Genomic DNA, 23,375 nt, shown 5'->3' with positions numbered 1-23,375 from the left:
AACAAGAACAATCTATTTGATTCACTTAAAGGCACTTGCAGATTTGTCCGTTCTTCAGCAAACTACAAGCAGCATGTAAGGTCTCCTCATTTATTCACAACTTTCTTTCGCATTGCATGAATGATCTCATTTAAAACCACAGAGAACCTATTGCTAGAATAGATACTAGAATAGGTGATTATTCTTAAAATACAGATTTTGGTCGCCAGCAGATTTAAAGTAAATGGTGTGCATGGGCAGGAGATTGATGACAAGATTCAGGTCATGAGTTTCTACATGTGAGTTTTAATATTTAGTGCAGAATTTTCTCTCTCCAGGTAAAAGTCTGTTGCTTTTGTAATCTTCATTTGTTTCTTTATTTTAGTTCTCCTCCATAGAGTGCAATGACATACCATTTTCTGTCTGGTTTCTCAAAATGAAAGTAGATTTATTTAGTCTTTTTCATTAGAATACTTCATGTTATTTATAGTTAATATTATCTTTAAGGTACAAAAGGATTTCTATCTTATTTTTGTTTTCTGGATTCAATTTTAGTGGGCTTTTCTTGAAATTCAGTCAGTAAATGCCTTGGGAATCCGAAGACAGTTGGGAGAAAATCAAAGAAATAGACATATTTTCTTTTCTCAAGCAAACTTTGCAAACTTATGGAGATCTATTTATCTACACAGGGATGTAGAATGATAGAATACATGCACACATACCTATAAATTCTCTGTAATATATATTATAACAACATCACAAATATGCTGGCCAAAAGAGACATCGTGTTCCTCAAGATTTATATTTCAGAGTCCTGACTTCACCATTCACGAGCTGTATGAGCATGAGAGAGTCGCTGTATTCCTCAGTTTCCCCCTCTGTAAATGGGGACTCTGTTGCTACTTACGGGATGATAGAATTGAATAAAATAGGAGTGAAACAGCTAATGTAGTGTTTGAATATAGTAACTCTTCTCTCAGTTACAATTATTATACATAATCTATATGTGAGATGAGAGCAACATGAGCTCAAAGTTAACACCAATTACTTTAGATTGGCCCTGGGAGAAATCAGGGAGGAAGCACATTCAGATTTTGATTCTCAGGCACTAGAATAGGGCACATCCTTTTTTGCCAAGTGACAAGAATGAAGAAGGAAAAATAAGCAAAAGTTGAATGAGGCATGGTATAAATTACTCCACCCACATCCTAAATACCCACCTAAGGCATATGCGACAGGCCCTGAAGTGACCACTCAAAAGAGCCCTCGGGGTTACCAGAACACACCAAACTTTAATCACATTTCCAAGATCTCCTGGCTCATCCAGGGGCTGTAGGGCTCAGATGCTAATGGCTTCACAATCCTCCTCTCTGACGGTTTGTTTCAAATATACATGTCTGCTAACACCTACCCTTCCCAGTAGCCTCTCTGGTAGAATGCCTCATGAGTCCTTTTCCTTCCTCCCATCTTGAGCCAGCTTGTTTTGCACGTGTTCATTGTGTGCTTCTGTAGCAACCTGATCTTTCCTATGACAGCACTTATTACCATGCACTGTGTTTTTCAACTTACATTTTGTTTCTCCAATAAACTGTAATCTCCTTGTAGCCAAGGATAATATTTTGTCATCATAGTGCATACCTAACACATAGTTAGTTCTTAATATTTGTGTAAAGAAATGGCGTCTCCACTTTCTCATCATTTAAGTTGGTATTACATTCCTCTGTGAATGCTAACATCCCTTAGTTTTAACATCCTAATAAGATACTAGTCACAGTCATAATAGTATCTTTAATTAATGTAGACATTCTTTTGGTTTTACTTTTCAAAAATGCAATCACAGCTAAAATCTGTGCTCCTGCAACATGGCTTATTATAATGAAAAGTAGAAAAAAATCTCTAGAAGATTTAAGAAGACTGGGGACACATTAGAAACTTTTAAATTACTTTCTGTCTCAGATTCTAAGAACATGTATTTTATTACTTTAACACTGCTGATATTTGAAGCTAATTCCACAGATATGGATGATATACATGACATCGTTTTCTGTATTATCTACTGAAAACACAAAATGTCCCTTGGTTTTCAGAAGCAGAATAAGGGAAATTACACTAATTATCCTAAAGGGTAAGTACTTGCTTCTCATTTATTGGGTTTGCTTCATGTTACATATGTTATATTTGGAATAAAGGCAAGAATCTTAACTTGGAGGCATGTCTGTGATTGATACAAAAATAGAAGTTCACATTACCCTTCAGAAAGTATTTAAATCTTGTGTATACAGAAAATTCTTCCCAGATCAAACAGAAAATATATACATTTTTTAAAAAGTTTATTTATTTTGCGAGGGAATGTCAGAGAGAAGAGAGAGAATCCCATGCAGGCCCGCACTGTCAGTGTGGAGCCCCATGCGGGGCTTGAACTCACGACCCTTGAGATCATGACCTGAGCCAAAGGTTGGATGCTTAACCAACTGAGCCCCCTAGGGACCCCCAAACAAAATATTCTTACTCAGACATTATATCAAATGTTTACAAATAATATCAATGTGTTTATTTAAACTCTATGTTCTTTAAAGTATTTAAATATGTTACATTACATATATGTCTCCCTATATATGTAATAAGTGTGTTCTAATATTGTGGAAATAATAGGAGGTGTCCAAAGAATTTTAAAGTGTATTTTTAATAATCCAGAGCAGCACTGTCCAAAAGAAATGTAATGGGAGCCATAAATAATTTTAAATTTTCTAGGAGTCACATTTTAAAAAGTAAAAATAATCAAGTGGAATAATACATTATCATTCCAAAAGTGAACAATAAAAATATTTATGTATATCATAAATTCATTTTTTCATACTAACTAGTTGAAATCCAGCGTGCATTTTATCCTTACAGTACATCTCAATTCAGACAAGCCTCATTTCAAGTGTTTAAAACTACATGTAGCTAGTGGCTACTATATTGGACCATGTAATTCTACAGTACAATGCTATATATATCAATATAGTAGCAGTGCACAACCTATTTTCCAAATATCTATCATGTATCTGTCTATATACTAAAGTATATGCAGTGGAAGCATTAAAAGTGACATTAAGAAACCATATTTTCAAAAGGAAGTGTTATCAGTGACATTGGAAATTTTAAGGTTTCCAAGTGGATTTTCTTTATTGAAACATCCAAGCTGAAGGAGAACACACTAATCTATTAAATATTAAAGTAATAATACTTATAATTATGGTTATAATATAACTTATGTTAAGATTTATAGTTTTGGCCCCTTACTACACCAGTATTTTCACAACATCATCAAACCTTTCTATAATATATGAAATTCACACTGGATGAACATGTGGAAAAATGGTATCCAGATACAACTATCATCTGTCATTCCACCGACTGGTTTGGTTGATATAATTATGTCTTCGGAAAAGCTGCCATTCTTTTCCTTTCTCATTGGCTCAGGAAAATAGTACTTGCTTAAGGGGAAGATATTTTACAGTTAAAATGGGAAGTATGTTTTTACTCAAAGATATAATACCAAATGTTTATGTAAAATAATAATGTGGGTTTTTTTACAGTGCGTTTTTTAAAGTATTTAAATATGTTACAAAATTCAGAAGAATTACTGGCTTCGTACTGAAGACAGTGTTTATTCAAATGCCATAACACACACTGATAAATCTGTAAACACTAAAATGATTTAAGTTATGTATTGAGAAGTACTGTCCAATTCAGTAGTCATTAGCCACATGTGCCTAATTTAGATGTAGCTAATGTGACTGATAACCTGATTTTTTATTTTAAGTAACTTGAATGCAATTTTCCCTAGCTTTATTGAGATATAGTTGACAAATAACACCGTGTAACTTTAAGGTATACAGTGTGAGGATTTAATACATACACATATCACAAAATTAGGATCACAATATGATTAGTTTATGCCTTTATCACCTCACATAATTAGCATTGTATTTATTTTTTTGTAGTGAGAACATTTAAGATCTACTCTCTTAGTAACTTTCAAATATAATACAGTATTATTAACTAGAGTCACCATGCTATGCATTACATCCCAGAACTTATTCATCTTATAACAGGAGGTTTGTACCCTTTAACCAACATCTGCCCAATCCCCCAAACCCCTGCTCCCAGCAACCACCATTCTGTTTCTGTGAGTTCAGCTTTTTTAGATTCCACATACAGTACTTGTCTTTTTCTATTTGTCTGTTTGTCTATTTCTATTTGGTTTTTTGTTTTTTTGCTATTCAGTTTTAAGAGTACTTTATATACTTTGAATATTAACCCCCTTATTAGACAGATGTTTTGCAAAGATTTTTATTTAAATTTTAAAACTGATCCTCCACTCAGTTTGATTGTTGGAAACTTTTAAATATTTGAGGAACAACTTTAACATTTGAATCTACTTTGTCACCGTCGATTTTATGATATCTAAATACATATAAAGTATTTCCAATGAAAATTTCATGTACAAATTAAGTTGTGTTATAAGTGTAAAATGTACAGTTAGTACAGTACTAATTATTTATTGGCTCATTAATAATTTTTAAAAAAATTTTTAATGTTTATTTATTCTTGAGAGAGAGAGAGAGAACCAGAGCATGAACGGGGGAGGGGCAGAGAGAGAGAGAGGGTGACACAGGATCCAAAGCAGACTCCAGGCTCCGAGCTGTCAGCACAGAGCCTGATGCGGGGCTTGAACCCACAGCTGTGAGATCATGACCTGAGACGAAGTCAGATGCTTAACTGACTGAGTCACCCAGGCACCCCTCATTAATAATTTTTTTAAAGGTTGTTTATTTTTGAGAGAAAGAAAGAGAGCAGGGCAGGGGCAGCAAGAAAGGGAGACAGAGGGTCTGAAGCAGGCTCTGTGCTGACAACAGAGAGCCTGACACACGGGTCTGGAACTCATGAACCGTGAAATCATCACCTGAGCCAAAGTCTACTCAACTGACTGAGCCACCCAGGCGCCCCTCATTAATAATTTTTATATTGGTTACATTTTTTACTGATTACATGTTGACAATATCTTAGCTATATTGGATTAAATGTAGTGTTATTAAAATTATTTTTTTCTGGTTTCTCTGTTTAATGTGGCTTCTAGGATAGTTAAAATTATATGTGACTCACATTATAGTTATGTTGGATAGCACTGGCATAGGGTTATCACCATCCTTTCCATAGATACTCATTATCTTAACAAACTATGGTGGAGTTCATGAAGGGAAGGGTGGTTTCTCCAAGACAGAATTATCTTCAGAGGGCACTAATTCAGGGCACTATTCTGTGTTAAACTATTCAGTAAAATGGAAACATGAAAAAAAGCAATTCATGTAATTTCATGTATATAAAATAGTGTCATATAATTAACATAAAGAAAAATCAGGTTATAGGTAATGGCTGATGATTACAACAGTTAAGCAATAAAATCAGAAGTCACTGCTTACCGTTGTAGCCTTAATAAGAAAAGCAAATAAGGAAGAATGTATCATCAATCAGAGCTTCCACAGCTGTTGTTAAAGTGCTTCATGCCTATTTATCTTTTAATTCAAGAGAAATAATTATTTTAAAGATGGCATGTAAGGGTGCCTGAGTGGCTCAATCAGCTGAGCGTTGGAGTTTGGCTCAGGTCCTTATCTCACAGTTCGTGGGTTTGAGCCCCGAGTCAGGCTCTGAGCTGACAGCTCAGATCCTGGAGCCTGCTTCAGATTCTGTGTCTCCCTTTCTCTCTCTGCCCCTCCTCTGCTTACACTCTCTCTGTCTCTCTCAAAAATAAATAAATAAACTTAAAATAAAAGATAGCATATAGTTCACAACATGTAACCACATAGGTTGATAATGATACCTTGATGCCAAATATAATGTAAGAAATATCAATGTTGAAAGTTTATTTAAAACTACCAAAATCCTATTATGCACAAGGCATTGCACTAGGTACTTTGGAAAATGAAGAAGGAAGGTCAGACTTTTTAAAGATAGAGACAATTAAAACCAAAATAATTTTGCATGTTGTGTTGGAGGTGTTGTATATTGGAGAATATTTTTAGGTGCAAGAATTGAAGAAGATTCATACTGTCAGTGACTTTTTATTTGGGTCTTACACTTTGCGTGAACATACTCTATGTCTGCAAGATAACTTAAAAAAAATTTTTTTTAACATTTATTTATTTTTGAGAGACAGAGCGAGACAGAGCACGAGCAGGGGAGGGGCGGACACAGATTCTGAAGCAGGCTCCAGGCTCTGAGCTGTCAGCATGGAGTCTGATGCGGGGCTCAAATACATGGACCTCGAGATCGTGACCTGAGCTGAAGTTGGCTGCTTAACCGACTGAGCCACTCAGGCGCCCTTGCAAGATAACTTTTATAAATTAAATGTATTGTTTTACTTAATGTATAAGATGTATTTAATGCTTTAATCAATGCTTCTCAAAGTGTGCATGGAGGTTCCTAGTGACTCTTTCATGTGGTCCTTGGAGTCCTCCTTTTTCTAATTTACATATCTGTCTGAGCCTTAATTTTTGCCAATTACAAAACCTGAAATGGCATTTCACAACAGATTGTATGCAGAACCTGGTATGAGGATACATCTGTGTTACATCAAAGGAGACATTAGAAATGTCTTTTTTTTTTTGTTAAAGTGAAACAATGCCACTTTTCTGATCAATTAATTAATTAGGTTTGGAAATGTTTTACATAAAAATGTATTATTTATGGTAATGTAATGACTGTATTATTGTTTTTTAAACAAATATTTTTAAAAATTCCTTTTTAAATTTTAATAGTAAATATTGAGAGATACAATCCACATAAAGATAAGCAAGCTCTTTGAGCCTCACAACTGCTGCTTCAAGATGATCCTGTTTTTATTATGTAATTATCAAGGGAAGAAGCTGTGGAGGTACACTGCTCCAATCTCCTTTCAAGATAGTTTGTTGCAGGGCACCTGGGTGGCTCAGCAGATAAGTGTCAAACTCTTTTTATTTTTTTTTTTATTTTTTAATGTTTTTATTTATCTTTGAGGGAGACAGAGAGAGAGAGAGAGAGAGAGGAAGAGAGGAGATGGAGTGGGGCAAGGGCAGAGAGAGAGGGAGGCACAGAATCTAAAGTAGGCTCCAGGCTCTGAGCTGTCAGCCAAGAGCCCTAAGCAGGGACCGAACTCACAGACTGTGAGACCATGATCTGAGCCGAAGTCGGACGCTTAACCTGTTGAGCCACCCAGGCGCCCCAAGTGTCTAACTCTTGATTCCGGCTCAGGTCATGATCTCAGTTTCATGGGTCAGAGCCCCATATCAGGCTCTGTGCAGACTGCATGGAACCTCCTTGGGATTGTCTCCCTCTCTCTGCCCCTCCTTCCACTTGCACTCACTCTCTCTGTTTCTCTCAAAATAAATATACTTAAAAAAAAAAAAAGACAATTTGCTGCAAGTGGGTAGATGCCAGGCAGCTGCTGCATACCCTTGGATCTGTCACAGCACTCATGCCAAAGCAAAACCATTCTGGGCCCAGACAATGAATGTCCAATGTAGTACTCGACATTACAGATATTCCTTGCTTTGGGCCCTTGCTAAGACTTCCTCAAAGTTATACTGCAGTCTGGACCCCCAAACCTCCTTCCTCCCCCTTCTCCTTTTATAAGAGTCAGGCTGGCCTCATGGTCTAAATGTTCCCTCACCTACTTCTTCCTTCTTGCCCCTCTATTGTTCCTAGGCCTTCTATCAGTAAGTGTCTTGAACATTGAGTTCTATATCCTGATGTCTGCCTCTTTTAAGAGGTTTAAGACCTTGAACTGATACATAAGGTTATAAGGGAAATTACTAACACCATAATTATTTTATAATATTTTTACATACTAAGAGTGCAGTATCATTTATGTAACATAGATCTGTTCTCAATTTTTGCCATTTAGGATTTCTTGCATATTTATATGGAATATATGATTGAAAGTTGAAAATATTTCATTTCTTATAGGCTATAGTTTATTTTCTTTGCATCCGATCTCTGTCCAAATGCTATCTCATTATCTGTGCCTCAATATAGTAGTTTCATATTGTTTTATTCTTATTTATTTTTTTGGTTTTGTTTTAGGGGCTTTGGGGATGTATCTTCAGGAGTGGCAATTGTGGAAAAAATAGATAATACAAAAGCAAAAGGGCCCTAGTAAGACAGTTTCCATACTTCCTTTTCCAGTCCAACCAAAGTGGCTCTTTTTTATAGAATTCATAAGCTTGAGTTTGAGGAAAGATTTTATTTGAGGTGTGTAAGTGCTAAGAAATAAATGAGTAAAAACACTGCCAAATTGATCTGCATTATACATATGTAATAAATATGTGAGGTTGGTCTTTACTTTCATAAGTCACAATAGCAAGATATCAAACCTACAAACACGATTTAATTCCATTATGATTTAATTCATGGAAGAATGTATAATCATACCCATTGTCTTTTGGCCTGAAAATGAAACATTCTCATCATTAGAATGGAAGTGTGCTCATAAGTGTGGTGTCATGTACAACCGGAAGAAAATGTTCTCAATATTGGAAAGAAGTGAAAGAAATAATTTCAGGGTTGTTCGACAAGATTTTCAAAATCATCGCATATTTTTTCTTAGATGTCAGTGTGGCAGTTTAACAATACCAAAAATCAAAGCATAAGCACAAGGACTAGTGGCATTTCGTTGAGTTTAATTAAAATTCAATATCCTGACTAAACATGGGGATGCAGAAAGCAACTTTGTCTTTGATACACATATCTGAAATTTACTTTGAACTTAAATTTTTTTAATGAGAATTTCAATCCATTTAGAAATCTGTATAGTTAATTTACTGGAAATATAATGAGCACAGGGACATCTTGGGGAGGGCCTTATTCATACACAGAATGCATGTGCAACTTCAAAGTATATTACTACAAAACTATAAGAGGTTATACACTAGCTTTTTAGTATTATAAAGATATCATCCAGCAGTGATTCATACTTAGTAGAAGATCAAGAATGATCCAAAACAAGAAAAAGAGAAAATAAAACATTACAATATTCAGGAAAATAAGACCAAGCACATTTACTGATGACTCTACTTTGTGGTATATGTGCATCAAGTGGCTATTTGCTCAAATGGAAAACTTTCCATTCTTTATCCAAAAGATAATTTGCCAATCTTCATCTGATCCACTGTTTGCTGTTTAAAGCCACTGCCTGATAATGCAGAAAGTTTTTTTCTAGTTATCTGCAACAGAGACTCATACACCATTAAAAAACAAAAACAAAAACAAAAACACAACAGCTATTAGAATGGAACAGGTGCCTGGGAGAAGGAACAGCAAGTGCCTGTGCAGTGGATCTGGCCATCATGAGGTGGATGCTGTCAAGATCACCAAGTCATAGTGAGAGTGAATGAATCAGGGGTGGCTGAGTGGCTGAGTCAGTTAAGCATCAGCGTCTTGATTTCAGCTCAGTGCATGATCTCACGGTTAGTTGTGAGACTGGGCCCTGTGGGCTCCGTGTTGAGCATGAAGTCTGCTTGGAATCCTCTTTCTCCCTCTCTCACTGCCCCTCCCCCACTCATGTCTCTCAAAATAAATAAATAAACATTAAAAAAAGAATGAAGGAATCCGTAGTAACTGTCATTAAAAGGAATGAGCAAATATGGCATATAAATACAGGAAATACTCTTTAGTCATAGTACTAATCAAATAAATGCAATTTAAGAGAACACTGCAATTGGGTGCCTGGGTGGCTCAGTCGGTTAAATGTCCAACTTTGGCTCAGGTCATGATCCCACAGTTCATGGGTTCAAGCCCTGTGTTGTCCCCTATGCTGAGGGCTCAGAGCCTGGAACTCCTGCTTCGGATTCTGTGTCTCCCTCTCTCTCTGCCCCTCCCTCACTAGCACTCTATCTCTCTCTCTCTCTCAACAATAAATAAAACACAAAAAAATAAATAAAAAAAGAACACTGCAACAGCTTTATATCTTTTCAGATTAGCAAAATTCATATTAATAAGTAAAAGTGTGTGAAGTTGGTGATCTGAATACATTACTATTGATTGTCTAGATTTGGATATCATTTCGGAAGGACATTTGAAAATTGGTATTAAAATTTTTTAAATTGATCAATGCTACAATTTCATTTCTTGGGATGTATCTGAAGGAAACTGTAAGAAAATAATGGTTCAAATGCATAAATGTAAAAATATTCATGTGGCATGTGTTTGATAGGAAACACTCTTTATAATTTAAAGTTCCAAGAAAAGGGTCAGAATTTGGAGCACTGAATTTGGTTTTCCTTCTGGTGTATTCATTCTTCCTGAATGCCCTGATTCTTTTGTATCTTCTGCAATTGTGTTCTTTCCTTTTCCTCCCATTCACCAGACAACACACTCTAATATGACTTCTGGTTTCACAATTTCCCCCAAACAGCCCTGTTGTTTTCATTAATAGCTATTGTTTCTCATTTAAAAAGTTAGACCAACCTCGTCTGTGTATTCTGTTACTTTTCTCTCTTGCCTCGTCTCAACCATCCCAAACAGCCTTATCTCAGTCTGGTGTTCCTTCCCACCATCCACTCCAGCTTATGTGTTTAAGAAGTCTCTTTTCTATCCAGACACGTTTGGGTCTAACTTTGACTTACATAGCTCTAACTTGCTAACATTTTCCATTGGACGTCAGGTAAAGCACAACATCCTTACACTGACTGGCAGGACCCCTTCTTAGCATGAACCTTTCCAGCTTTTCCAGTATCTTCCAGTTGCTTTCTTTTTCTCTCCCATACTGGCCATCCTTCAGTTTCTGGAACATGCCCTTGCCCTCATCAACGTGGAGCTCTTGCATGCACTCACTCCTTCCTCAAGAAGGTTAATTTTAGGACACCCCCTTGATTTGTGACCTCCTTCTTTTGCTTTAGACAGAAGCTAAATTCCTGTTTATTTTGGATGCATTTCCTGATCCTCCAAACTAGGTCATTTTTCTCAGTCACACTCTGATAGAATCATGCTTTCTGCTCCCCTTTGCCCTACCTTTTATAGGAAGTAGGTCACTTCATAATTTTATAATAAGTCATGCAATCAGTTGATTAACACCTTTTTAAATTACATATTTAAATATGTCTAAGTTTTTATTCACATGATTATTTCCTTTAAATCTAACAGAACCATAATTTCTGTGAGAATCAATCGATACTTGGTTTTTATTCCACATTTTATTACTAGTGCCAAACAGTCTTCCTTAGTTATAAGCTGTAAACTTTGTCCCACACACTAATGAAAATTACTTTTGATGCTTTCTTTTGGTAAACTGGAAATACGCTCAGTTATCAATATAAGGATTGTTGTAATTTATTGTTATGATTATAGTGGGGGCACTAGAAGAAAGAACATAGAGATTTATATAAGAATTGATAATTTTGTAGTTTTCTTCCAATTTTCCACATCCTAACTAAACCTAGTCCTTCTTTGGTCATTCCTTGGCTAAGAAGATAAAAACTTTACCAAACTCTGATGGTGTTATGCCATACCAATATTATCAAGATTTCCTAAAGGAGTAAGAAACTAATAATGTGAAGTACATGCTAGAAAAAGAATTTAAAGACAGAAAAAAGAAGTGACTTTTAGAAAAAAGTCTCATTCCAGGAAGCAATACTATGAAAGAAAGAAAAAGGATGAAGTAAAACACGTGCACACACATGCACGTGCACACACACACAAGCACACACTTGCACATCCCAAATATTCACTCATGTTAGTGTGTGCATATGTGTGCACATGCACGTGGGTGTGCACGTGTTTTACGTCATCTTTTTTCTTTCTTTCATAATATTGCTTCCTGGAATTAGACTTTTTCTAGAAATCACTTCTCTCTTTTTTTTAATGTTGTTTATCTTTTATTCCTGTGATACAATTAAAAACCAACTATATAAGGAGGAGAAACACTTTAGGGCTGTAGAGACATCTTCAAAAGAGAGACAAATGGAAAACTGATTTGTTTTCATGGGTTTCAAATGGTTGGGGAATATGATAAAAGTGCAGACTTGATAGAATGTACATTTACAGATAATTTAAAGTATGTTCACATTAACAACATTAGCCTTATCAGAATTTTAGTGCTTAGGGCTTCCTTTGATTTCCTGAATTTTAACAAGCATAAATTATATTTCCATTTGATAACTATCGTGGGCACAAAGTTTTTAAAACAAATCTTCATGGACATCATCACACACTCAGAAATTTTGAATCAGCTCTTGGGTGAAACTGATTATCCAGGCTAGAGTCCCCACATGAGAGTCTTCATTGTTGTTCAACGTGTCAAAAATATTTAATAAAACCTTTTAGAAGTAGCTAACCACATACATAAGGAGAACCTGACAATGCTTAGTACGTATAACATCTGAATGTTTGTGGATATAAAAAAAAATCTCCTAGGAAATATGTTGCCTACATAGGGAGGTTTTAAGTTAAGCAGTTAGACTTTATAAACAGATGGGATCACAGTCGCTTCTGTTTCAGGACACCGTGTCATTCTGGATGTGCCACTGTGCTACAGCAGTTTCTTCCCACTAGCCCACTCATGCCAGTCATTCACCTTCTGGTACATTGGGGTTTCATTAGCTCAAAACTGCCTGACCTTGTGTCGGGCACAAGTCGACAGGTAGTTCATAACCCTTTGCTGTCAGAATTAGCATTCATGATACTCCTTAAACTGTGGTGCAAATTTAGAGTTCGTTATTAAATGATGCATATGTTACTACACTTATAACTGATTCAGTCTAGTTATTTTTAGCTTGACCTTTTCTGTATTCATCAAATCAGTTTTGAAACAGACATTGAGGTACCCTTTACAGTTCGTTATAAAAATTTCTATGGCTGATATTTCAGATGGAGTTTTCCAGATTCTCAGTGGCTCCATAATAAATGTTAGACTTCAATGTTAGTTTAAATAAAAATGAAGTAAGCATGGATCCCCAGGATATTAATGATCATTTTTTTTCAACCCTGGAACAGCTTCACTCTCCAAGTATAACTGGATTGGAAATAATACACATTCCCTTAGGTATTAAAAGTGACAAAAGTAGAACTAAGAAGAACAATTTATGTTATGGATTATTATAAATTATTAATTCTTTTCTGACTCTACCCTTCCCTCATTAAGCTAACATTGAAAAATATCAAACCCAAAGAGATAGATAATATTCAGCACAAGATACTCCAAATTTTCTTCATAACTACAGTGAAACCACATCTTACTATTTTAATTAGGAATTTCAAAAGGCTGATTCTTAGAAATTATTCCTGGAGCAAGAAAACAGGACTGCAAGGAACTTTGTTTCATCAACGATGGAGTCTAAGACCCGTAGGAATAAAAACCAATGATGTGGGAGAAGGGCACCCAGGTATACAGTAGAGAGAGACCCTTAAATATAATAAAGGAGGAGATATAAATCTTAAAGGGTGCCTTTGGTCTTCCATCATCTTTAGTGAAATTCATTATTGATGCTCTAGGAAAAGTGTAGAATTTTGCACTGATTCCCTGCTTTACAAACTGTATGGATTTACACATGCTTAGTGGTAGGTCATATGTAATAGAAGTTGTATGTATCTCATTATCTCAGTACTTTTTTCCTTGTTTTACTATTATTCTACAGCAATTTAAACATTATTATGTGGATTTTATGCCTATTATTAAATGAAACTGAAGGTGATGTTTGTAGACTAGGGAAATTCAAATAGCTCAGGCAAGTATTTTTAGAGGCTGAAGGTAAATACTTCAAGAAATAAGCTGATGGAGAGAATATTTTAAAAGGTGGCTTTTCCTGTATTATCATAATGACTCGATCTCAGTGCCGGCTTACTGAAGTAAGATCACAAAAGAATTGTTACTAAGAGGTCGGTATAAGGCCTTTGCTGTTTCTTCACTCGCAAAGCAACTAGTCAGTCACAGAACATCTGTTTTTAAACTTGCGAGATTTTCTTGCATTTCAGATAATGTATTGTCCATTAAGTTGGACACATACACATAAAAAGGGCTTCCCTATTCCTTATCAGTTCAGATGCTTTAAAAGACACTGAGTTTGGGGCTCCTGGGTGTCTCAGTCGCTTAAGGGTCCATCCGACTGTTGATTTCTGATCAGGTCATGATCTCACAGTTTGTGAGTTCAAGCCCCGCACGGGGCTCTGTGTTAGCAGTGTAGTGCAGAGTCTGCTTGGGATTCTCTCTTTCTCTTTCTCTCTCAAAATAAATAAATACAACTTAAAAAAAAAGACATTGATTTTGGAAAAAGAGTAGCAGTGAAACAATAAAACGTCAAGAACTGAGTTTCTCCTGTGAACCTGATTTGGGAGGGCGAAAGAGTTTATCATAGAAGTGATTTAAATCTTCCTGCTCTTATGAACATGTATTTTTTTCACTACTCAGTTGTACATGTCTGTTTCTCTTTGCAATGCTCAGTGTCTACTATTTCTTTTTGCAGTATCCTTCCTTATTCATTCATGATGCAAATTTTCACAGCCTTACAAACACCGAAATCTAACAGACACAGGTCTGTTCTTCAAGATGCTGCACATTTGCAATTGTTGTATTTACTTACCCTTTTGGGAAGGTCATGTTCACTTCAAGCTCTTAGTCCTTTTAACGTCTCTTTGAACAGAAATTATGTTCTGCCATAACCCAAGAATTTATAGGGTTCACTGAGAATTGGTTTAAGGTTATCATGAGCCATTTCACCCGAACCTTCAAGAGGCTCAAAAACAGCTTCTTAAGTGTCAGCTAGGTACAGTGCTGACAAAATAGGGTAGTTCAAGTACCAAAAAGGTGAGGTGCATTGTACATTTAACATACTGAAAACAAGTATGTTCCAAGATGATTATTTAGGGAACTAATGTTTTCATAATTACATTAGAGTTAGAGATATATCTAAAGTGATGTTAAACTTCTCCATGCCTAATCTATGCTTCTAGCCCATGATGACGTTATGGAAATACAGTTCTTGAATATGTATGAATAAATTTAAAATATTCAATCCAAAAATTAAGATTAGTAAATGATTTATTTTATATAGATGTCTTATATTCTCCATTTCCCTCCGCTGACATTACCTACAAAGTACATTGTATAGTGATAGTTAATATTCTTTTTCATATTGAAATATGTAATAGAATTTCATATTAAAATAATATTGAATCATGTTTTGATACCAAATTGGCATTTTATACTGGCAGAGAGACTCCTAAAAACTCTAGCATTCCCTGTTTACACAAAGCTTTAGAAAAATCAATATTCACCAACTTTGTTTATTTCAGAAATGATGGCTAAGAGAAGTTTACCAGATTCCTAGCGATTTACAAGTTATTCTGTTACTCATTTGATATATCAGAATGATCCTGCATTGTTAAAATATATTCTCCTAGAACACCCATGTTCATTGTAGCATTATTCATAATAGCCAAAATGTGGAAGCAACCTAAATGTCCATTAATGGATAAAGGAATTGTGATACACACATACACAACACACACAATATGTATATATATAGAGAGAATATTGTATATACACACAATGTATATATATATATATATATATATATATATATATATATACATAGAATATTATTCAGCCATATTAAAAAAGAAATCCTGTCACATACTACAACATGGATGAAACTTGGGGATATTATTCTATGTGAAATAAATTAATCACAAAAATCTATTTTAACTTTTATAATAAATTGTTACTTTGATAATTTAATCTAGATCATTTACTCTATTTAGTTTCTATGAGAGATAAATTAATTGAAATATCAAGTTGCAAAAGTATGGCATAATATCAAAATGTGATATCCTGGCCTAGTAATTTAGATCTTTGCCAAACTTACCTGAATGTCATCCCTCTCTGTGTCTCTCTCTCCCTCTCTCTCACAAACACACACACACACACACACACACACACACACACTCTTGTTTTTACCTTATTTCCATCTTCTAACTAGAAATTTTATCCCAAGCACCATTATTGTTGGTTCTTTTCAGATAATGTGATTTCAATCACAAAAATTTTAAATGCAAGAGAATAAATTACCTATTTTTAACATTTTAAAATATAAAATAATATATATTTAGATGCATGATAAACAAAAAAAGAATAAATGGCACAGGTGCCTGGGTGGCTCAGTCATTTGAGTGTCTGACACTTGATTTTGGCTCAGATCAGGGTCTCACAGTTCATGCGTTCAAGCCCCGCATCAGGCTACATGCTGACAATGTGGAGTGTGCTTGGGATTCTCTCTCTCTCCCTCTCTCCTCTCTCTGCCACTGCACTTGCTTGCTCCCTCGATCTTTCTTTCAAAATAAGTAAGTAAACTTTTTTTTAAAGGAATAAATTCCATAATTGTACATATGCAATGATTATTTTAGCTTTTATCACTAGAGCGACATCAATAATAATGTTAATAAATATGCTTATGTTTATTTTTAATACCTTTCTAATTCCTCTTTTCTCAATTTACCATTTTTTGGGTAAGGCAAGTGATGATTTTGCAAAAATTGTAGCGTAACTAGTCTGTATATTTGATGTAGAAAACAGAAACTTTAGAGGTGCCTGGGTGGCTCAGTTGGTTGGGTGTCTGACTTCGGCTCATGCCATGATCTCATAGTTCGTGAGTTCAAGCCCCACATAGGGCTCTCTGCTGACAGCTCAGAGCCTGCTTTGAATTCTGTGTCTCCCTCTCTCTCTCTGCTCTTCCCTCATTCATGCTCTGTCTCTATCTCTCTCTCAAAAAAAAAAAATAAACATTAAAATTTAAAAAAAAATAGAGAAACTTTAAATAAAATGGGTTTTAATTCAGAGATCAATATTGAAAAATGTGTATTTTTTTATTAGAGCTATGACCATGGCTAAGTTATAACAATTATGATCCACCCAGTTCTCAGATTAAAAATGGAATAATGCTAAACTTACAGGGCTTTTATGAAGTTTAAATGAGATCCTAATTACATGTCTAACATGACATTTGATTTTCTTTCTTTATTTCATTTCCACAAGTGAATATTTGATTTGATGATTTGTTCATATAAAATACAGAAGAGATATTGCTGCTTTTCATTTTAGATTTCCACTAGGTAAGAGATGATAAAAATATTACTATTATAAACTATACAAATCACTAAAGAAAACCCAATGCTTTGGAAATCATTTCCAATTCATACACAGGACACTAGATATATTTGTTTATATACTTTTTATTTGTAGAAGTTCTAGTTGATCACTATCTACATGATGTGGTAGTAGATATGAATATTAATAAATCATTCTATAGTTTACAAAAACAAGACTTCTTAATCAAATTCTTATTTCAAATTTAATAATTATTTGACTCAAAAAATAAAAATAGAAACGAAGAATCCAGACTCTTGATTCCTAAAATATCCCTTTCGTCATGCAGATAGTTGCTAAATCAAGGGTTTTGTGATTCAAGAGCAAGCTGTACATGAAATTGCAATTATGACCATGAATCAATTTACCAGGTCATTAAGCCTAATAATCACAGCTTTACTTTTTATTATTATTATCATATAATTATTAACATGATTCTTAAATAATGTTAGATATTATCATTAAAAAAGCTAGGTAACAATGTAATATAACAAGCTGTGATGTAGCCCTTTGCCAATTTGCAACAATTTGGAGAATGCTAAGGATGGAAAAATGGAAAGAACCTGGGTCCTGGCACCTGGGTGTCTCAGCCAGTTAAGCGTCTGACTCTTGATTTTGGCTCCAGTCATGATCTCATGGTTTGTGGCTTGAGCCCTGAGTCGGATAGCGTGGAGCCTGCTTGGGATTCTCTCTTCCCCTCTCTCTCTCTCTGCTCCTCCCCCATTTGTTCTGTCTCTCTCTCTCTCTCTCTGTCTCTCCCCTTCCCCCTCAAAAATAAATAACTGAATAAATATAAAAGTGAAGAAAAAAAGTTTCTTTAAAAAAAATAAAAAGAAACTGGGTCACTGAATGTATGTATATACATAGGTCACTAGATCCTTCCCAGAATGCCTACTCTCAGACTCCTTATCACATATGAAAACACACATACACTTCTGTCATGCCACGATAAACTTTCTTTGGTATTCCATATTCCGAAAATGTCTACCTCTACTTCAAATTATTTTTTTCTGTATTCAAGCAGTATATCAGTTAGTAATTACCAAATAAGCAAACAAACAGACAAACAAAAATCCCTAAATTCAATGGCTAAAAAAACCCCAAAACAATCATTGGAGCATCTGATTATCTCTGCTGGTTAAGAGTTCAACTTTGGCTTGGGTCATGATGTCACAGTTCTCAAGTTCAAGCCCTGCATCAGGTGCTCTGCTGTCAGTGGGGAGCCTGCTTCAGATCCTCTGTCTCACTCTCTCTCTGCCTCTCCCTTGCTCATGTGTACAGGTGCACATGCGCTCTCTCTCTCTCTCTCTCTCTCTCTCTCTCTCTCTCTCAAAAATAAACATTAAAAAAACAACAAACATTTATTCTCACATCTGCAGATTTACATGCAGCTGGCTGATCTAGCCTAACTAACCTGGGGGCTCTGCTGATCTCATCTAAACTCACTTCTGCCTCTGGGAGGTGTCTGTCCTCAGTGGGCTTTCTCATGTTCTTCCCACCAAAATGGTAGAAGCTGTAAAAGAACAATTGTGCAAGCACGTTTCAAATATCTCCTTGTGACAGGTCTACTAACATCCCATTTGTGTTACAGAAAATCATAAGCCTAATGCATCATCACAGAAGTGAGGAAGTTTCATTTCCCATGGAACTGAGGGAGAGAAAGGGAACATTTCTGAGAAATAACCTAATCATACTTTAGAGTTTTTACATTAATATAAGAAGTGGTTAAACTCGTAACCTGTAGGCAGTGCAGAGAGCTTCAGAGCTCCAGTTATTTCCAAAAAGATCTCTGCTCTAACTTCCATACATCTCAGAGTAAAAAGGGGGCCCCAAACCATTGTGTGATCTTAGCCAAAACTCCTTACCAATCCCTATACCTGGCCAACAGTCATCTGTCTATCATGATAGACAGATGCCCTTTGTTGGAAGATTGTCCATAACCCTTTTGCATTGCTAAACATCTTGTGAGTAGAGTCACGGATAGCATTTGTTATAAACTATACTTACAAGATTGCTTACATGGCAAACAGTCTTGAACAATGGAAATAATTACTTCTTGGAGCAGAAAGCAGATCCATTTTTTGTCCAGGGTAGAGTTCAATGTAATGTCTTTTCCTGAGGAAAGACCAGACAGGTTACCTTGTAGCCAAATATAAAACATTCGGTCTCCTTAAGCCTGGTGTTACTTATCTGTGATAGGAATATACTGCATGCACGGCTGCCCCCAGATCACTCTTTATCACTCCCAGGGACTTCCAGGACACAAAGTTCATGCTGCTCGCTGGACTGTGAGTAATGAAGTCCTTTGTTTCTGACAGCAATCTGTCTTTGGCCAGAATCTACAAAACAGCGGCAGTCTAACTTATAAGGTTGCAAGCAGGGTAAAATCTCAGAGCCTTCATGCTTCGTGCTGCCTTTTGTCTTGGTTGATATCAATTACCAAGGTAAACCAGGGCTCACAGGGTCTTCCAGTTCTCACCTCCTCAGAGCTCTGTCCATACCTCCTTGCTAACCCATTTTTCATTCTGTCTGAGCTCTTAAAGCACTTCTCCTGTGCCCTTAGAAACACCCTTAGTCAATAGCAAAATTCATTATACTCTGAACCCCTTCTCTGTGCTCTATACTCTCTTATTCTTTTACCCCTACCTTGAGGATGCTGATTCTTTCAAGTGGGAACTGATTTTTTTCCTCCCACAGCATAGGGCTAGAAGTAGGGTAAAGAATCCCTTTCTCCTTGCCTCCCCTTTCCAGCCCAGAAAAAAAACAAAAAATCAGCCTTGAATCTCAAGTCACCAAATAAAATCAACTGCTATCCTTCCTTTTTAAAAACCACTTAGCTATCTTTTTTGAAACAAATAATTGATATATAATTTTCATACTATAAAATTTATTCGTTTTAAGTGTACAATTCAAGGATTTTAGTAATCACTTAGTAAATATTCTGTTATGCAACCGTTACCATAATACAGTTTTATCTTTTTATGATTTTTAAAATTTTTTAATGTTTATTTTTTGAGAGAGAGAGAGAAAGAGAGAGAGACCGAGCATGAGCAGGGAAGGTGCAGAGAGATAGGGAGACACAGAATAGGAAGCAGTTCCAGCTTCCTCTGAGTTGTCAGCACAGAGCCCGACATGGGACTAGAATTCATGGACCTCGAGATCACGACCTGAGCCGAAGCCGGAAGCTTAACCCACAGAGCCACCCAGGCACCCCTACCATAATCCAGTTTTAGAAAATTTTTTATCACTCCAATAAGATCCTTCCTGATGATTAATAGCTATAATCTCCTTTCCTTTCCAATCCCAGCCTTAGTCAACCACTAATCTATTTTCTGTTGCTATAGATTTGAATTTTCTAAACATTTCTTATAAATGGAATGATAAAATATGTGATATTTTCTGTGTGTATTCTTACAATTAGCATAATGTTCTTCAGGTTTATACATTTTGTAGCATGTCAGGATGCCATTCCTTTTTATTGCAAAATAGTATTCCATTGTTTAGATGAGCTCACTTTCCTGAACAATTCACCAGTTTATGGGCATTTGGTTACATTTATTGGCTATTATGAGTAATTCTCCTATCTACATTTGCTTTCAAGTCTTTATGCAGACATATATATTTTTTTATTTCTCTTATGTGGGAACCTAGGAGTGGAATCACTTGATAATACAGTAAATTTATGTTTAATATTTTTAAAAAAACACCAAACTCTTTTTCAAAGGGGTTGTATCATTTTCCGTTTCCATAAGCAATCCATTTCTTCATGTCAACATGTGTTATGATCACTTTTTTTTATTATTGAAGTATAGTTGGCATACAGTGTTATATTAGTTTCAGGTGTACAACATAGTGATTCAACAGTTCTATACATGATGCAGTGCTCACCGTAAGTGTTGTCACCATCTGTCACCATACAAAGTTATTACAATATTATTGACTGTATTCCCTATGCTGTACTTTTTATCTCCCTGACTTATTTATAACTGGAAGTTTGCACCTCTTCATTCTCTTCATTTATTTAACGCAGCCCCCTTCCCTTGCAACCACCAGTTTGTTCTGTATTTAAGAGTCTGTTTTTCACTCTTTTTCTACTGTACTCATTTTGGTGGGTGTGAAATGGTATCTCATTGTGGGTTTAGTTACCTAGAAATCTCTGTAGATTTCAGACTCTTACTAATTATAATTTAACTGAAAGCCCTCTCTGTCATTATTCTCGGTGTTTGTAAAAACCACATACATGCTTTTTTAAACAATGTGATCTTTCAGTAACTAGACCTCCTTTTCCCTAACAACTTTCATAGGTTCAGTTCTATGAATCTGACTTTTTTACACCTTTTGTCTATCCCAGCTTACCCTTCACAGGGCTGCAAAGCTACTATTTTTTTACTCTACCTAAGCCTTTTTCCTTTGAATGCTTCTCATCCCCTCCATGTACTCCTTTCCATCCATAACAGGCCTCAGTTCCACAGTTCATAATTTCATGTTTTTCAGTATCAATTCCCTCATCACAACTATGCTTCCTTTCATACTTATCCATTGCAAGAGCCAGTTCTCTGCCTACTCCTGATGTTAACTGTTGCTCAAGAAAATCACAGTCCTGTTTACCGGCTTTAGTGTAGTTTAGTTTAGTTTAGTTATTTATTTATTGAGAGAGAGAGAGAGAGACAGAGAGAGACAGAGAGAGACAGAGAGAGAGAGTGAGTGAGAGAGAGAGAGCTAGCAGGGGAGGGACAGTGAGAGAGGGAGAGAGAGAATCCTAAGCAGGCTTCATGCTGGCAGGGCAGTGCAGAGCCTAATGTGGGGTTCAGACCCATGAACCATGAGATTAAGACCTGAACCAAACCAAGAGTCAGGTGCTTAACCAACTGAGCCACCCAGGTGCCCCGCAGCTTTATTTTAATGTCTTGACTGTTAGCGTCAAGTGAGCCCTTAGTGCTGCAAGGGAGACCTCCTACATGTCCCTAGGCTTTCATTAGCCTGCAGTTTCCCATCTTGTCCTTTCACCTCATAACTCCAACTACCTTCTGCCCCATTCTCACTTCCAGCTGACGATTTCGCTTCTGAGAAAAGAAGCAATCACAAATGGTATTTTTCTCACCATGCATATATAAACCATATGTTCTGTGTTCCCACCTATTTCCAGGGAAGAAAAGTCTGTACTCTTCTGGAAAAACAACTCCTCCACTTGAGCACTACATCCCTCCCCTTTCACAAGGTTACAGCTCCATCCATTTTTCCCTCCCTTCATTGTCATTTCCCTCCTCTACCTCTTGGATCAATCCCATTGGCATTCACTAATGCTATAGATCCCTCTTTAAAAACACAAAACAAACAAACCAAAATCTTTCAGTCTTTCAAAAATATTGCTGTAGCTATTGCCTTTTTATGTAAACTTTCCTTGAAAAGAGTTATGCATACTCACTGGTTGTGATTCCTTTCTTTCCTCAACCACTTCACTGAAGCTTTCCCCCTCACTGCTCTTCTGAAAATGCATGTCATGATCTCCAGTGGACCTACACATTACTGAATCCCAAAATCATGTCTTTGTCTGTGGTGTGCTGGTTGATGTTGATGATGACTTTCAGTGGGAGAAAAATTCTCTAGTTCTGAGTCTGCAGATTTTTGTGGTATAAAACACTCTGGCCATGGCCGATTTCAAGCTTCTAACATGATGTTAATGAACACAATGTGAAAAAAAAAAAATCATGCAAGTGGCTCTCATTTGCTAGTAGAGTAAGTAGGTTCCACGCCCAATGGATTGGTCTTTTTTAAAAAAAAAAGTTTAACGTTTATTTATTTTTGAGACAGAGAGAGACAGAACATCAATGGGGGAGGGTCAGAGAGAGAGGGAGACACAGAATCTGAAACAGGCTCCAGGCTCTGAGCTGTCAACACAGAGCCCGATGTGGGGCTCAAACTCACGGACTGCGAGATCATGACCTGAGCCGAAGTTGGACGCTTAACCGACTGAGCCACCCAGGCGACCCCCTATGGATTGGTCTTAATGGATGTTGCTTTACCTGCAATATTTCACGTATTGAATCATTCAGTACTTCTCAATTCAATACTGCATACATTTCTGGAAAATTCCTTTTTCTGATATTACTCCTATAAGGTGGTTTACCTCTTCCCAGGCTCTTGTGTGGAACCGGTTTATACTCCTTATTTCTGGGTCTTGGAATTCTCCATTGTTGTATCCTGGTAACTCTTTTCTTTTTCATTTACATGCTAATGTTAA

The 23,375-nt window shown here is 36.1% G+C and overlaps 2 long non-coding RNA genes across 3 annotated transcripts in view; one reads left to right on the top strand and one right to left on the bottom strand.

Annotated features, from left to right (window-relative positions):
• LOC132682011 (uncharacterized) overlaps window positions 1–23,375 on the top strand; it is a 174,171-nt gene that overhangs the window by 23,627 nt on the left and 127,169 nt on the right. The gene's annotated exons all lie outside the window — the stretch shown is intronic.
• Window positions 266–23,285, bottom strand: LOC132682010 (uncharacterized). 2 transcript variants are annotated; one of them, XR_009611399.2, is made up of 4 exons: window positions 23,158–23,285; window positions 19,321–19,473; window positions 19,142–19,249; window positions 266–409 (listed from the first exon to the last, which is right to left on the bottom strand). It is a non-coding gene; the product is annotated as an uncharacterized LOC132682010 (long non-coding RNA). The 2 variants fall into 2 exon arrangements; XR_009611398.2 differs by having other exon boundaries at window positions 19,142–19,473.

This window comes from Panthera onca, chromosome A1 (assembly GCF_046562875.1).
Source record: "Panthera onca isolate mPanOnc1 chromosome A1, mPanOnc1 haplotype 2, whole genome shotgun sequence".
Lineage (NCBI taxonomy): Eukaryota > Metazoa > Chordata > Mammalia > Carnivora > Felidae > Panthera > Panthera onca.
The sequence above is the reverse complement of the archived record's forward strand: the minus strand, read 5'-3'. Positions and strand labels throughout refer to the sequence as shown.